Raw genomic sequence first — 14916 nt, forward strand, 5'->3', positions numbered from 1 at the left:
AGATACGTCTGAGCTTAGATACTCTCGGAAGAGGTGTTCTGACTCCCAGAGGAAGTTCGTTCCAGCCTGGACGCTTGTCTTCCGTGGATCTTAAAGGATGGCGGGACAAGCTGAGCCGTGCTTGAAGCTCAAAGAGCTCTTGGTACAGATCGGCTTTTGACCATCATCATCAAGTAAGGAGAGGCTGGTCCATTTACATTCAGACACCCAGGGGAAGTTCGTTCCACCAGAGAGAGGATGTGCCAGGACAGAAAAAGCCTGGACGCTTGTCTTCCGTGGATTTTGAGGGATGGCGGGTCGAGCCGTGCTGTACTTGAAGCACGAAGGGCTCTTGGTGCGGATCGGCTTTTTAACCATTGCCATCAAGTACGGAGGGGCTGGTCCGTTCTTGGCTTTGTAGGCCAGCGTCAGGGTTTTGAATCTGATGCAGGAAGCAGCTACAGGAAGCCAGTGAAGAGAACCCAGCAGTGGAGAGACATGGCTGAATTTAGGAACGTTGAAGACGACCCGTGCCGCTGCATTCTGGATGAGTTGCAGGGGCCTGATGGTGCGCAGAGGGAGACCAGCCAGAAGAGAGTTGCAGTAGTCAAGTCTGGAAGTGACAAGAGACTGAACAAGCACCTGGGCGACTCTAGAGAGGAAGGGTCGAATTCTCTGGATGTTGCAAAGGAGAAATCTGCAGGACCGAGTTACGTTTGCAACATGACTTGAGAACGATAACTGATCATCCATGACTACACCTGGTCCATGCTTGGCTTCGTAGACCAGCATCAGGGTGATACCGATACAGGTGAATAACCAGATGCTGTTTGTTTAATTAATGAGGAAAGTAACCAGCAGTTTGTACAGTCTTGAGTTGTGGGATGTTTACTGAATGTTACCTTATAGAGAGGTTATATTAGGGCACATTCCTCTCATAGCTCAATGTGTAAGGGTCAAAGCTGCTAATCAAGGACATTTTCTCTAGCTTTTCTTCTGCCAAATGTGCTAATAATTCTAGTGGGCGCTGTCTTCCTCCAGCCAAGCGCTCACTTAGACAAACACACACTGCTGCTCTGCCATCCCAATCCCCTCTTTCCTGAGTGAAGTGTATTTTTAGCCAGCTATCTGTGTGTGTGTCTCATCCGGAGTGTGTGTCCTCCGTCGCCCGGAGGAGCTTTCCTGCTAATACAAATCCACTTCATCACTGCCAGGGAGGAAACATCTTCTCTGCTTCTGCTGGGCCTGTTTTGAAGTGCAGAGGCTTTAGATCTCCATCTTGGCGAGTCTGTGAGTCTGATCTCACAGATGACGGTCACAGATGCAACCTCTTGACCGCACCGCCTTAACCACAACACTCGTTATGCCATGAAGATTCCTAGAAGCTTCTGTAATGTGAGGTCTTAGGACTGCGCAGTGGTCACAGCAGGTTCGGAAATAACACCAGAACACCAGTTCTTCATGGACATGACCAGACTGGGATGCATCTAGATAAACTTGAGAAGGTTCTGCCAGTGTCTGGATGCTCATTTGTTTGGTCTGCAGCCGTAAAACAAGGGAGCTCTGATTGGTCAGCTTGATTTCAAGGCATCCACACAATACAGTAAATAGACTTTTGCCTCATATTAACAAAATCAGGCAACCCGTATTCTTTCATAACCCAAAATCAATCACATCCTACACTTACAGACACTGAAACATTACACAGACATTAATTACTGCACTGTTTTCTATACTGTTCTACCATTACACACCAACTGCAATGCAACTCCAACACGTTTCAAATGCAGCTGCTCGGCTACTTAAGTCTACCTCAGTGCGGCACCATATAACACCCATACTCATAACCCATATCTCATGGGATACTTACAAGCTACTACTTCAAACAAACTGTTCTCAGCACAAACTATTAACTGCAATTTAGTTATGCAGCCAAGCAGCCAGGAAAGGACACCTTTAATATGAAATATTAATGTTCATCAGTCACCCCACTCTACTGTGTTTTACAATAGAGTTCAGCAGCGTGAACTGAATCTCTGAGATTCAGGGTATCCTTAACATACAGGGTATGGGAGCATTTCTCTCTTCCTGTTCCATGTCTTTGTTGGACTAATCAATATAGATTTGTGTAAAACCTTTCCCAACCCATGACAATATAAAAAATATCTATCTGGCAAACAAATCATTCATTATGTTTGCCTACTGGTAGGACCCAGTTACCTAACAGTGTTCCACAGGGGTCGGTACTTGGGCTACTTTTGTTGTAATATTTATATGCTTCCACCTGCCTGCAAGTAGGTTTAATGTTACAGTATTGATATTAGAAGTGTAATAGGAATTTAAGTGACAAACATATGAGTGGCCTCTCAAAACAGCAGCTATTTTTAACAAATCTGGTAAGGATTTGGTATCATTTTTCAATTACAAGGTAATTACATTTATCATTTCTAGTTATAAGTTAATGAGGACCACCTGAACACACTTTTAAGCAAGCTGTGGTAGTTATCTAAGCATTTAGCGGCCCCCACAAAGCAAAAGACGTGCAACTGAGAGTAAACTCATCATTAAATGAAGGGAGCACAAGCCAAATGGCTATTGTTGGATTCAGCATATCTCTAACATACAAGGTATCAGAGCCCTACATTACCCTCCTCCTAATTACCTCCACTTGTTTTTGTTTAGCCAAACCTTAAAGAAGGATTCTATTGGTGAGGGTGAACTTGAGTGTGATCTGTAGCTATCCGATTTGCGGCCCTGACCAATTTGTGGACGCAGATCAGGTAGCCAGTAGCAAACATAAATTGATAAAGAGCAAACGTTGGTTAGGCATTTCCATGTGACAGTCTTGTCCTGTTAGGCAGGAAAGTGGTTCAGTGTAGATTAGCTTACGTTAGCCTGCAAAAAAGCTCAGGATGGCTGGCCAGCTAAACATGCCAACTCAGCACTAGCATTACCCTGCTAGCCAGCGAGGAGTAGGCAGGTCCAGTTAGTAAGTGAGGACAGCAACACCACCACCGCGGACTCTAGCTATTATTGTAGCACTCTAGCTACTCGAACTACGTCCCTGGGCTAATTTGCACTGAACATAAATCAGGCAGATGATGTGAATCGTGTAGCGCAAAGAGCCACTCTCAGAACTCTCAGTACTTGATCTATCTACCATGGTATCTGTAAAGAAATCACAAATGAACTGAATGAATTTAGAAGAACCCTCCCCTTGATACTAACCATTAGCATCTTCCTGGTCAGCTAGTTATCTAAGTGGTAGCAGTCCAACAAAGCAAAGATGTCCACTCCAGCAAAGATGAAGAGAGGGAATTCATCTCAAGTTAAAATAAATAAATAAAAATCCATTGCCTTTGTTTAAGATTTTGAAGCATAGGCCCACCTGCGTCCTTACTAGTGGGCTCTCATTAGAGCTCATCAACCGAAGAAAAATACTTTCTTTTACAGCGCTGCCTGAGCCTGATAAAAAGTGGCATATGGCCAGTGTGTGCCATGGTAATGTTGTTAATTTGCTGTGGAACTGTTGCTGTTTAGAATCCGGAAACCCAGACGACGTCTCCCAGACTAGCGGTGTGCTCAATTTGAGCCGCATTATGCATGTTTAGTGTTTGTAAATGCTCAAAATTGAAAGTCCATTTGGATAAAAGGCAGCACTTCATTTGGCAGAGACTGGGATTCACGCCTCATGCCCAAAACTGTTAGGAGCGCATCCCAAATCACAGTCACACACACACACACACACACCTCATTTCCATTTAGATATGCGCTGTTGTAGCTCATGATTTACTTTGAGAAACAAACCACCTTTCTCAGCATGCTCACATTAACTGGGATTCAGTCAGGCGGCCAACCAGCCAGGAAAGAACAAAGACACGTTCAATATGAAATATGAATTTTGCTCAGTCGCCCCACTTGATTACTGTGAGAGAGGTAGTCATAACATCTCTATTCACCCTTCGGAAGCGGCTGTGTTTTACAGTTACAGTTTAGAGTTCAGCTGCATTCAGTCAGGGATTCACCGTACTACTAGAGTTGCTACATTGTACCTACACTTGTTGTACGTTTTTAGGCATGCAATTGCTGGTCGGCTGTAGATACACTCATACAGGCTGCAAACACCAACTACCAAAACCACTGCCAAGTTGGTGTCACCGAGGTATGCTTCAAATGGTTGTCCTGTTATAGAAGGCAGCCTTTTTTAGCATCAGTTTCTTGACTGACTGTCCAGTGTTTTCTGTGCCACTAGCTGCCACACAACTCTACAGCATAACGGATCCACTCCATGCTTTAACATTTGGCAATTCAGTTTCTTGTGGGTCCAATTTTTACTTTATCAGGTCCACAGCCCACGTCTCCATCATGCACCTAGCTGATCTAGATTTGGTTTGGCCCTTCTGCAGGTTATACACATTTTTCTACTTGCTACTGACTAAGGTGCGCTCAGTATCCTCTTCCTTTCAGATGTAAGAACGACATTTGATACAGTTAATTACAACATACTCATCTCCCATCTCTTAGCTACTGCCAATATCGGACACTGCCCGTTCCTTTCTAGGCAAGTGCAGTACTTCCCCCAGTGCTGTTACCCAAGGAGAGCCCTTAAGGCTCAGTCCTAGGTCCTCTTCTGTTTATCCTTTATATGCTACTGTGAATTTCGACATACAGATCTATGTGAGCACCATAACTACCTTCTTGGATGCTACCGACTCTGGATGCTCGCTAACTTTCCGAAACTCAACACAGATAAAACTGAACTTTGATGCCGTGGCTATGAAAACTTCTCCAGTGGTTTGCAACCTAGGTGTAATTTTTGACTTTGGGCCTTTCCACCATCCATAATATGGCTTGCCTGCACTCTACGGCTTGTCTGCACTCTCTTCAGTACGTTTAAAACTCTGTCTGTTTTAAAAAAATCACCCCAATCCTTTACCATCTGCAGTGGCGACCCACTGCTGACGTTACAATCTCTACATGGTTTGGCACCAGTCTGTTTAACTGAACTTCTACGTCCTACGTCACACCTACTGTCCTGCACAATCATTTAGGTCTTCTGATAATGGCCTTCTGTCTGTGCCTGGTGGTAGATCATTCATGATGTCTTATTTCATGAGGCTACAAGTAATGTAGCCTGCTGCTGACTCTTCCATGCAGCTCATGTTTGTGCAAGTAACACTGCACAGTATATAGTTTTAATATGGAGGTTTTGCTTTTCCCTTCTGGCATTTGAGCAGTTCTGAATCAGTGTTTTCTTGGACTTCCAGATCTTCCACAGTTCCCCTTAACGGTCATTTTTAATGACGGTGGAACAGTAGGACAGTGGAAATTGCAAGCTGGAAGCGCTGTGATATTATTTATAGCTTTTGTTTGCATTGCAGATATAAATTAGCTTCATTTTTATATTCTTAGCCGGCTGCTTACAAAAGGCAACAGTTGTTAAGTATTTGTGTGAGGTGAGGTTAATCATCAAGGCCACAGGAGGACCAATTTCAGTTGACGGCAACTGTGCTTAATAGCTGGATATAGAAGAAGAGTATAAAGTACAGTTGAGACTGGGACTGTACTAAAGCAGTCTGGGTAATGACTAAAACTAAAAACTGTGCAAGTGGTGTGTTCTTTTAGCAAGTGGCTAAAACACACCACGTGCGCTTTGTTGCACCCTCTCTCTCTCTCTCTTTCTCTCACGCACACAAACACACACACACTCAAAACACGGCCAGTGTTGCTTACTCATTCACTCACATACACACACACACACACACACACACACACAAACAATTCATGCACAGCCACATGACGCTGCTTCCCCTACACTCTCTCGCCCTCTCTTTCTCCCCAAACACTCTTGCATGCTCACTCGCACGTTTGCTTTTATACAATGCCAGGACATAGGGTTATATATGTCCTGTACGTAAGTATATAAATACTTGTATATGTAATATGAACTTTCTAAGCCTTATTCTGAACTTTGCTCTAATCTTAACCAGACAATTTAACCCATTTTACCCTTTCAGCTTAAAAAATGTCTAAAAACAAACAAGCGTCCACAGCCTTGGACAGTAGGTTTCTCTATATTTGCACCCAAGAGCTGCGTCACATGACAGGAAGCACCTGCTCTCTGTTTCAACACTTGGCTTGTGTGCACCACGAGCATAGCCCAGCAACGCTCCCTGGAGATGTGGAGACATATCTCTCGGTTTGACTTCACTGTTCAGAAGGGTATGCTATGATCTTCACTTGTGCTTCACCTCGTGAACCGGATGAACGTGAACTGTTGTTAAACTAATGTAACAGTAAAGGCCATAGAAGCTGCCTATTATGATGTCACAGTGGCTGTTTATTCTGCCATAGTACTTTTAAGTGTGGCTGTTAATTGATTTAAAACACAATGGCAACAACAATAATATAAGGGACTATAGTTACACATGACAGGCCGTGGCTGTGATGTAACGACTCTGTTATGATCTTATAGTGTTTTTTGGCAATGCTTTACTGAAGGCCAGCATTCATAGGGCTACCTGACACCTACATAAGCCCTTGATGGCAACGAACATAAACCTACAGACACATTTATACAGTCTTATTCCCACAGCTCTGATGTCATTTCACCCGGGCATTGTGTTAAGGGGTCTGTTGGAATAAACCGTTTTAAATGTTGATGCAGGTTTATGTTATGTAGGCCTTATGTAGGTCTCATGAGCACTGCCCTTCAGTGTTGCTGTAGTTTGTGCATCTATGCCCTACCATTTGAACCAAGTAATGAACACAAGAAAGCAGTTTTCTGCTAAAGCTGAAGCGGTTGTTTCTGCACAACCTTTTTTTTCAGTTCTTGTTTTGCCTCCGCTTACTGGAAAAGCTTGTGAAGAAACACATGTGCACGCATGCACTTTCACACACACACACACACACACACACACACACACACACACACACAGCGAAAAAGATGACTGGCATGTTTTTTTAGCCCTAACACTTAACTCTGATTTGGCTGTGCATATGTGTGTATATATATATGATATATGTGAGATTTGAGCCAAGTGTAAGACTGAACAGAATGAAGTAGTTGCTGACGGTTTGCCACACAGCACAACAATATGACACAACAAGAACTAAATCAAAAGAACTTAACAAAGGAACAATACAAGAACCCAATTCATACTCATACACATACAACACTGTTTTATTGTGGTGGTGGTGGGGGGGGGGGCACAGTAGTAGGTCCTATCAACACTTAGCAACACACTTCAAGTCATTCTTTAATGATCTCTCACATCATTCCGGAGGAATTTTGTCCCAATCCTCTTTACAAGGTTGCTTTAGTTCATTAATGTTGGTGGGCATTCGATTATGCACATCTCTCTTAAGGTCTCGGCCCAGCATTTCTACTGGGATAAGGTCTGGACTTTGACCTTATGGCCATTACAACATCTCAGTTCTTTTCTCTTTCAGTCATTCTGTTGTAGATTTGCTGCTGTGCTTGGGATCATTGTCCTGTTGCATGACCCAATTTCTGCTAAGCTTTAGTTTTAGATAGTAGGATAGACGGCCTCTTTGTCTAACTGTACTGTCATGAACTCAAACATTTAACATGCTAACTGAGGCCTGTAGAGTCTGATATGAAGCTCTTGGGTTTCTGTAGTTTCACTCCTGGGTCTTGAATGTTTTTCACTTGTGAATAATCTTTCTCACTGTAGAATGACAGACTTTACACTGGTTGACAATGGCCTCATAACCTTTCCTACATTGCAACAATTGCTTTTCTAAGACAACTTAATTGCTTCTGCTTGCATCTTTCCTCCTTGGCACAGTGTTAACACTCAACTTTTTACACTGCTCCCGTATTTTGGCATAGTTCTGGTTACATTAATAATAAATGGTAGAATCTGTCATGTGTTGTTCATCTGAGGTTGTATCATTTTAAGCCCTGCTAAGGACCAGATGTTTTTTTAATTATTTCCTGATATGTAAAACCATAGAATTCAAAGAGGCTCACCATAGTTTAATTAACATCCACCACAATTCTGTTAAGCATATTTGATGTCTTTTATTTATTTTTATTTAATATTCACAACTGTGGGCCCTGTGAATAGCAATAGCCCAGGGTAATAACACACCTCCACATCCACCACCCCCAATCATTCTGGCTCTATCTTTGCTCTGTGTGTGTGTGTGTGTGTGTTTGTGCAAATTTACCTGTGTGAAGTCTAGAGGCAAAGCATTAAAATGCCACCCATAACCACATTAAAGCCAGGCTCTCTTTTTCCACTGCTTAATAAAACCAGCTTCCCATTTAGTCAGCATCAGACTGCCAAGGAAACCTGCAGAGAAAACACACACACACACACAGGTTCAGTTTATATAATGCTAGAATTTTCAGTAACCCTTTACTTAAGCCCAACTACACAACGCTAACACAACTATGCCAAAAACATGTCATGGAAGATGTCACATAAAGTCATGACGGCTAGTGCCATGCTACCATAACTGCATAACATGCTGTAATGTAATATATGGATTTAATTTAGCATTAAGTTAACATGAACTGGGTTTCGAGTGTCTAAGCACACTAAGACACTAACACTATGGCCCGTGGATTGCCTCCAGAGTTCGAATCCCAGGTCATGCTGCTTTGCCATCAGTATCCGAAACCTGAGTGGGCACAATTGGCCATGCTCTTTCTGGGAGGTTAGACAGTGCTCTCTCCTCTCATCTCTCCCATTGTGACATACTTCCACTGATACACTCCCATTGCAATACTTCTTGCCTGCAATACCGTTTGATGTCATTATAACCCACACAAATGAATATGTTTTAGTTGATATTGTTTTACTGTGGATATGGTAGGGGGTCTGTTAACTTAGGGCTAACATATTAGCTTGTGGATAGAGTGTTATATCAGGGCATATCAAGCACAGTTTGTGTTTTAAATATTCAAAACATTTACTTTTATAATGTTAAATGACTAAATTTAAACGGATTAACGCATTAAATGTGCCACACCTACACAACAGAAAGCCACAACAACGACATAAACAGGAAATACCTAGGGTTGATGACGAGAAGGCAAATTTACAGTGCAGACACAGGTAGTAACACTGATCTCAAGGCGGGGCTAGGGTGGAGATATGGACCAAAACACAAGCAATAAAACACATGGACAGCTTTTCTTCCCTCAAGGAGGAATATTCAGTTCAGGTCCTGCCAGCATCCAGCACAGTTTAAAAGTTTTCCCAGCTCAAACACACCTGATTCGACTTATCAGGTTTAGCGGGTGTGTTTGCACATGGAAATCAGCAAACTATGCTGGACGTCTCGCTCTGAAGGACTGCAATTGTTGATTCAAACCAAGGGAAATCTGGTTCTATTTTAGATGCTTTCAGTTTCTTTTGTTTAATGGAGGCTTTTTTTTGTTTGTGTTTCAGAATACAAAAATTCTTCAGGGGTCCTGATTTTCTCACAGTGTCAAAATTGTAACAATTTCCTGTCATTGTCTTCTTCCATTTAGCCTCTCAGAAAGTCACAAAAAGCACACATGCGCTCCGCCACGGCCACACAGGGTGATAAGAGAATGCGGGCAGTGCAGTTAAAGCACTTTAAGAGTGCCAGGCTTTGCTGATTTACTCTCTAACAGCTTTATGAGGGTACGCAGCGGCGGCGGCTCACTTGCCACACATGTGCAATAGAGCAGTAATGACAAGGCAGCCTTGGCCAAGATACTTCAGTCGGGCTGTAAGCTGAACATTCCGGGGGAAATGAGGGTTCCGGGCCAGGAACGGCTTATAGCGTGTACCGTCACTGTGGTCCAATTTAGGAGCCAAAGAATGCTGTTAAATCTGCAATTGGGACTTTCAGAACAACAAAGCGGCACCCGGAGCCAGTACTGTCACAAGGAAAATTCCTGACTTAAATGACCTCAATGTCAAGTTAATGCAATCATCTGGAGGAGGCCTTAGGAGGTTTTTATTGAAGGCCATGATGGCGGACATAAAGGAGAACAAGACGAGAACATGAACAGCAGACTAAGTAAACTACCACTTTTACCACTAGCCAAATACAATATACACAAACACACACTGGCTATACTGTATATGTATCAGCAGGTGACAAGGAACAGCTTGGGGTAATAGAGTACACACAGGTGTCTGATATTGTGGAGGTCCCCCACTTGCTGCTAAAACAGTTCTGACCCATTGCGGCAGGGACAAGACCTCCACAAGATCTCTGAAGGCATCCTGTGGTATCTGGCACCAAGATGCTAGCAGACGTTGTGAAGTGGGGCCTTCACAGACAGGCCTCAAAAATTGCCGTCGTTGCTTTGCTTGGTAGAAATTGACCACAACAAACAAGGAACACCCCATTCTCACTCAGTACTCCAGGCGATGCTTCCAACGCATTACCTTTAAAAACTGACTGCTCACTTGCTGTCTAATATGTAGTAGGTGTCACTACGACAAGACCACAAATGAACTTCATCTGTCTGGTTTTATAGGCTGACCTGGGCATGTATTGGTTAGGCCTTCAGGGATTAGGCTGGGGGCCTTTCACATCAATTAGGCATGCTAAATGCTAACTACTACAGATTGTTTAGAGTTAAACTGATGTGTTATGGTGTTAAACCATGATGATAAGTTTTTGTTTAGTCAAGTCAAGTGGGTTTTATTGTCATTTCAACTACATACAGAGTACACAGTGAAACGAAACAACGTTCCTCCAGGACCATGGTGCAACATAGACAGTGCATACAAAACACAAGTGCAACACAAACAAACAAGTGCGAACAGAGAACACAACACAGTACAGACAGAGAATAATAAATAATTGCCGGTAGTGTGCAAATTATGCAGTGTGTAATAAATATTGAGTCCAGTGAGGTAGTAAAGTTATTAGTGCAAATGCTTTGTGCAAAAATGCTTCCCATTTTGAGTTGAGAAGTCTGATGGCTTGGGGGAAGAAGCTGTTGCAGAGTCTGGTCGTGTTGGACCGGATGCTGCGGTACCTTCTTCCTGATGGCAGGAGGGAGAGCTGTGTGAAGGGTGGGTGGAGTCATCCACAATGCTGGTTGCTTTGCGGATGCAGCGGGTGGTGTAAATGTCAATGGCGGAGGGGAGAGAGACTCCGATGATCCTCTCAGCTGTCCTCACAAGTTTATGAACTTGTCATTAAGTATTTACCTCAGTAAATGGATTCAGACACCATATTTGTGCAGAGGAAAGAATATAATATTATGATTTTAATAAAAAGTTGAGTATAAAGTCTTTTTGCAGAGAGAGAGATTTACCATCCTAGCATCCCAAGTTTTTGTCACGCCTTGACAAGGAGACCAACTGCAAATTGAATGTCAATGCAGTTATATTACTACATAAATAATATGTATTGTCATCAATTGAGTTTAACAATAAGGAATCATATTTTAAAGTTAGAACCTCTATCGCAATAAGGCCTTGAAGGCTCCACAGCTGCAAACAAAGGATGAAAACGTGGTTGGTATTTAAAAAAAAAACAAAAAACTGGCATGTCAAACATGTTGTTACCCATCTGGAAGAACTCACAGAGTAATTATAGAAGAATTACCATTTCCCAAAGCTGTTCTATTCAGGTAAGAAAAGAAAGAAACTGAGGTCTGTCTGGTGTCTGCATCTTCTCAAAAGGCACGTTTTGGCACCAGTCTGCCACCATGTTTATGTGATGTAATGAAACCTGAAAGCCTGCTTTACAACAGAATCTCACCCACTGAGATCACTTCAGTGTTTATTTTGATTTTCATGGAAGTAAGACAGGAATTTCCTTTCCCCAGTCACTCAGTGAATACCGAACCATTCATCCATGATGAAGACCTCTGGCAAAACTGTCACAGGTGAAGGTGAAGGCTCTGTAGTGGGAGATAAACAATTTTGCAGTGATTCTCTCTGATGTAGTCTAGACTGTGATCTGCATCTTCCTTTGCTTCTGAAAGAGGCGAACGGAAAAACATGCTGGATTTTGTTGGTGGGGGGGGGGGGGGGGGGGGTGGTGGTTGTCTGTGTAAACTTCCATTTACGATGGCATTCCTCAGGCTTTTCCCCCTTAAGACCTGGCATTTCTTTCCCTGAAAGTTTCCATAAGAGCTGGATTGCAATTCAAAACATTGTTTCAAAATGCACCAGTACACCCCCCCCCTCCCCCAATTAGTGGTGTAATGGAGCACAAAAGTGGGATCCAGTCGATTTTTGAGTCACAGAACAGTTTTTCAGATCAGCAAAAAAAAAAAAGGAGACAAAATGTTGGTAGACAGTAAATTTAGCTTTAGTTAAAAAGTATTTTGCATTATTTGTTTGCATTAGTGGATTATATATTAATTCTGTCTGTTTGTTTATTTGTATTTGACTTATTTTGACAGTCTGTTCATTTGCATTAGTGACTTATCTTGTCTGTTAATCTGTATTATTGACTTTTATTTTGATACAGTCTGTTGAACTGTATTAGTGACTTTTTGACACAGTCTGTTAATTTATATTAGTGACTTATTTTGACACTGTCTGTTCATTTGAATTAGTGTTTTTTTTTATACAGTTTTGATACAGTCTGTTTGTTCTATTGTATTAATGACTTTTATTTTGACATGGTCTGTTTCTTTGGTTCTTGCATGAAAAGTGCTGCTGTCTTCGCAACGCCACCGGTCAGTTATTTCCAGTCACACAAGACCAGGCTCTGATCTCTATGAGGCTATGAGGCTTCTACAGCGCTTCTGCAGATTCCACTGGCCCCCCACTGCTCGCGCCATAACCGGCAAGCTGATTGGCTGTTTTTGTTGAAGGGCAGGACTTTCTCCATACACAGACGGCATGTCGAATGTGACGAGAACTCCCACTCATATTTCCAGTTATGTTCAGTCCTAGTTAGCCAGTCCTGGACCCCCCAGAACCAGGCCGCCATGTATATCTCATTACACACAGCCCCCCACACAAACACAGTACTGTTGAAAATAAGGGTAGCACATTTGCTAATGCACCTCGTACTGTACACTGTTCTTACACAAACCAGGCCTCCCACTGGCCCCTGGTCAGAATTCCCAGCTGCAACTTGCGGACACGCCTCCATAACTCACACGCGCTTTCTACCGCCATTGCTAAACACAGCCGTGCCGATGCCAGTGGAGACAGTGTTAACTCTTCATCTGTTTACAGCACAGTCCACCTCGCATACACACACACACACACGGCATGCTGACTGACCATACCTCCACTGCGCCCTACGCTTCATTATCCAAACATCGTTCCTCATTCACTGCGCCGGAAACAGAGATAGCACGGAATGTAAATGTTTGTGCGAGTGGATTTTGGGCTTTCACCCCAAGTCCCGTGAGGCTTCTTGGAGCGCGTCGAGCGCATATGAGGCCAAAACCTTCACTTAGGAGAATTTCTGGCCAGTGTAGCCCTGTCTAAGATTCAGTTTGATCCATGCACATGGACGGAGCACCAGGAAAGCAATAGTCAAAAGTATGGGTCTCCTTCCTCCAAGTGTAATCGATCAGCCTAGGCGTGTTTAGATTGGCCCTGCAGCTGTAAAAACCCAATGTAGCATACATATAATGATAGTGAATGATCATCAGTTAGCATTACATTAGCTTTAAGCTAACATATTACACACTTGCCTCAGCTAGAGTTGGTTTAATATACACCTGCTTATGAGTTAAGGTATGGACAAAATGCAGGCCTTAAAATAGGTGCTCCTACTGTTTTAGCTATGCACTATGTATTGCTGTCCACTTTACTAGAAAAAAATCAGTACAGTACAATATCATGATATTTTGGGTTTATTATAGAGTGTGGAGACCCAAATATGAATATTCTACTATTGCTAAGAACAGCCTAATAGTGCTGTGGATAACATGTTCACCCTAAACTCTGATCCCCCTGTTTAGGTAGGAACCAGAAGCACCAGTATAATATTCATATATAACATACTTGCCAATAAAAATCAAACCTGCTCTGGATAAAAGCATGCATTAACCCTTTAGTGCTCCACAAGGTCACCAGCAACCTCACTGATTTGGTAAGTCAGGACTTTTCCTGGAAAGATGAGTGTTGAATATCTTCGTAAGAGGTGGCTAAACTTCAATAGTCAACACAAAAACTAGCAACATTAGCCCTCTTAAATGATCCACATTTCAACTGGGTTTATTTGCCACTGGAATAAGCAAAGTGGTACTGCTTTGGATCCAACAGTGAACAGGAACCCAGCAGTATTTCCTCATTTTCAAACTGCCTAATCCTGCTGAAGTTCCTTGGAAGATTGTGGTTGGATGAGAAGTATAAACATGTACCATTCTGACTCCCTATTGGTTTGTAAGCAATCCATCACACCTGCACATGACATGCCACCCTCCAGCCTAGTATGAAGACGTCCGTGACAGAGACTCAAGAGAACTGGAGTAACCCCAACCCCTGCTGATTATGTGTAAACTGCAGGGCTGATCTCCCGGCACTGTTAACTTACTATCCTGAATTACTGATATGTGAGGAGGGTTACTAGGCTACTAGTTTAAGGATATTAAGAAAACAGACAGGAATACATGGAAATCTGTACCTATTAAATGTCGTCAGTATCTTATCATACAGTGTGACTGGACAAAAGACAGTCACATCGTAAAAACACTTATCATGGGCCTGCCCTGTCAGAAAACATAGAATTATGTCTATTTGAGAATACCTAACACAGCACAGTCTGAGGGGAGTGTCCGCCAGGCATGGAGCTACGTGTGACTGGCTTGGTTTTCTGATTGATTTGTTTAGTGTGAGTGCTGCTGCTGTATTGCAGCCAATCCCTAACAATTATGCTCTCCAAATCATTCCTGAATGTGTGCGTCGATGTCATATCTTCTGTATTATTTTCTCTGATTGCCAAGTTATTACCTGCCTGCCATGACAGCAGCTACGTTTTAGTCTAAAATGCTTG

At 42.7% G+C, this 14916-nt stretch overlaps 1 protein-coding gene across 1 annotated transcript in view; it reads right to left on the reverse strand.

Annotated features, from left to right (window-relative positions):
- Window positions 1–8245: 8245 nt before the first annotated feature.
- LOC140547885 (RNA-binding protein 43-like) overlaps window positions 8246–14916 on the reverse strand; it is a 97601-nt gene continuing 90930 nt past the window's right edge. The window contains exon 8 of the transcript XR_011978527.1: window positions 8246–8300. The gene's annotated coding sequence lies outside the window, so the exon portion shown is untranslated. The remainder of the gene's footprint in view (window positions 8301–14916) is intronic.

This window comes from Salminus brasiliensis, chromosome 25 (assembly GCF_030463535.1).
Source record: "Salminus brasiliensis chromosome 25, fSalBra1.hap2, whole genome shotgun sequence".
In the NCBI taxonomy this organism is placed as follows: Eukaryota; Metazoa; Chordata; class Actinopteri; order Characiformes; family Bryconidae; genus Salminus; species Salminus brasiliensis.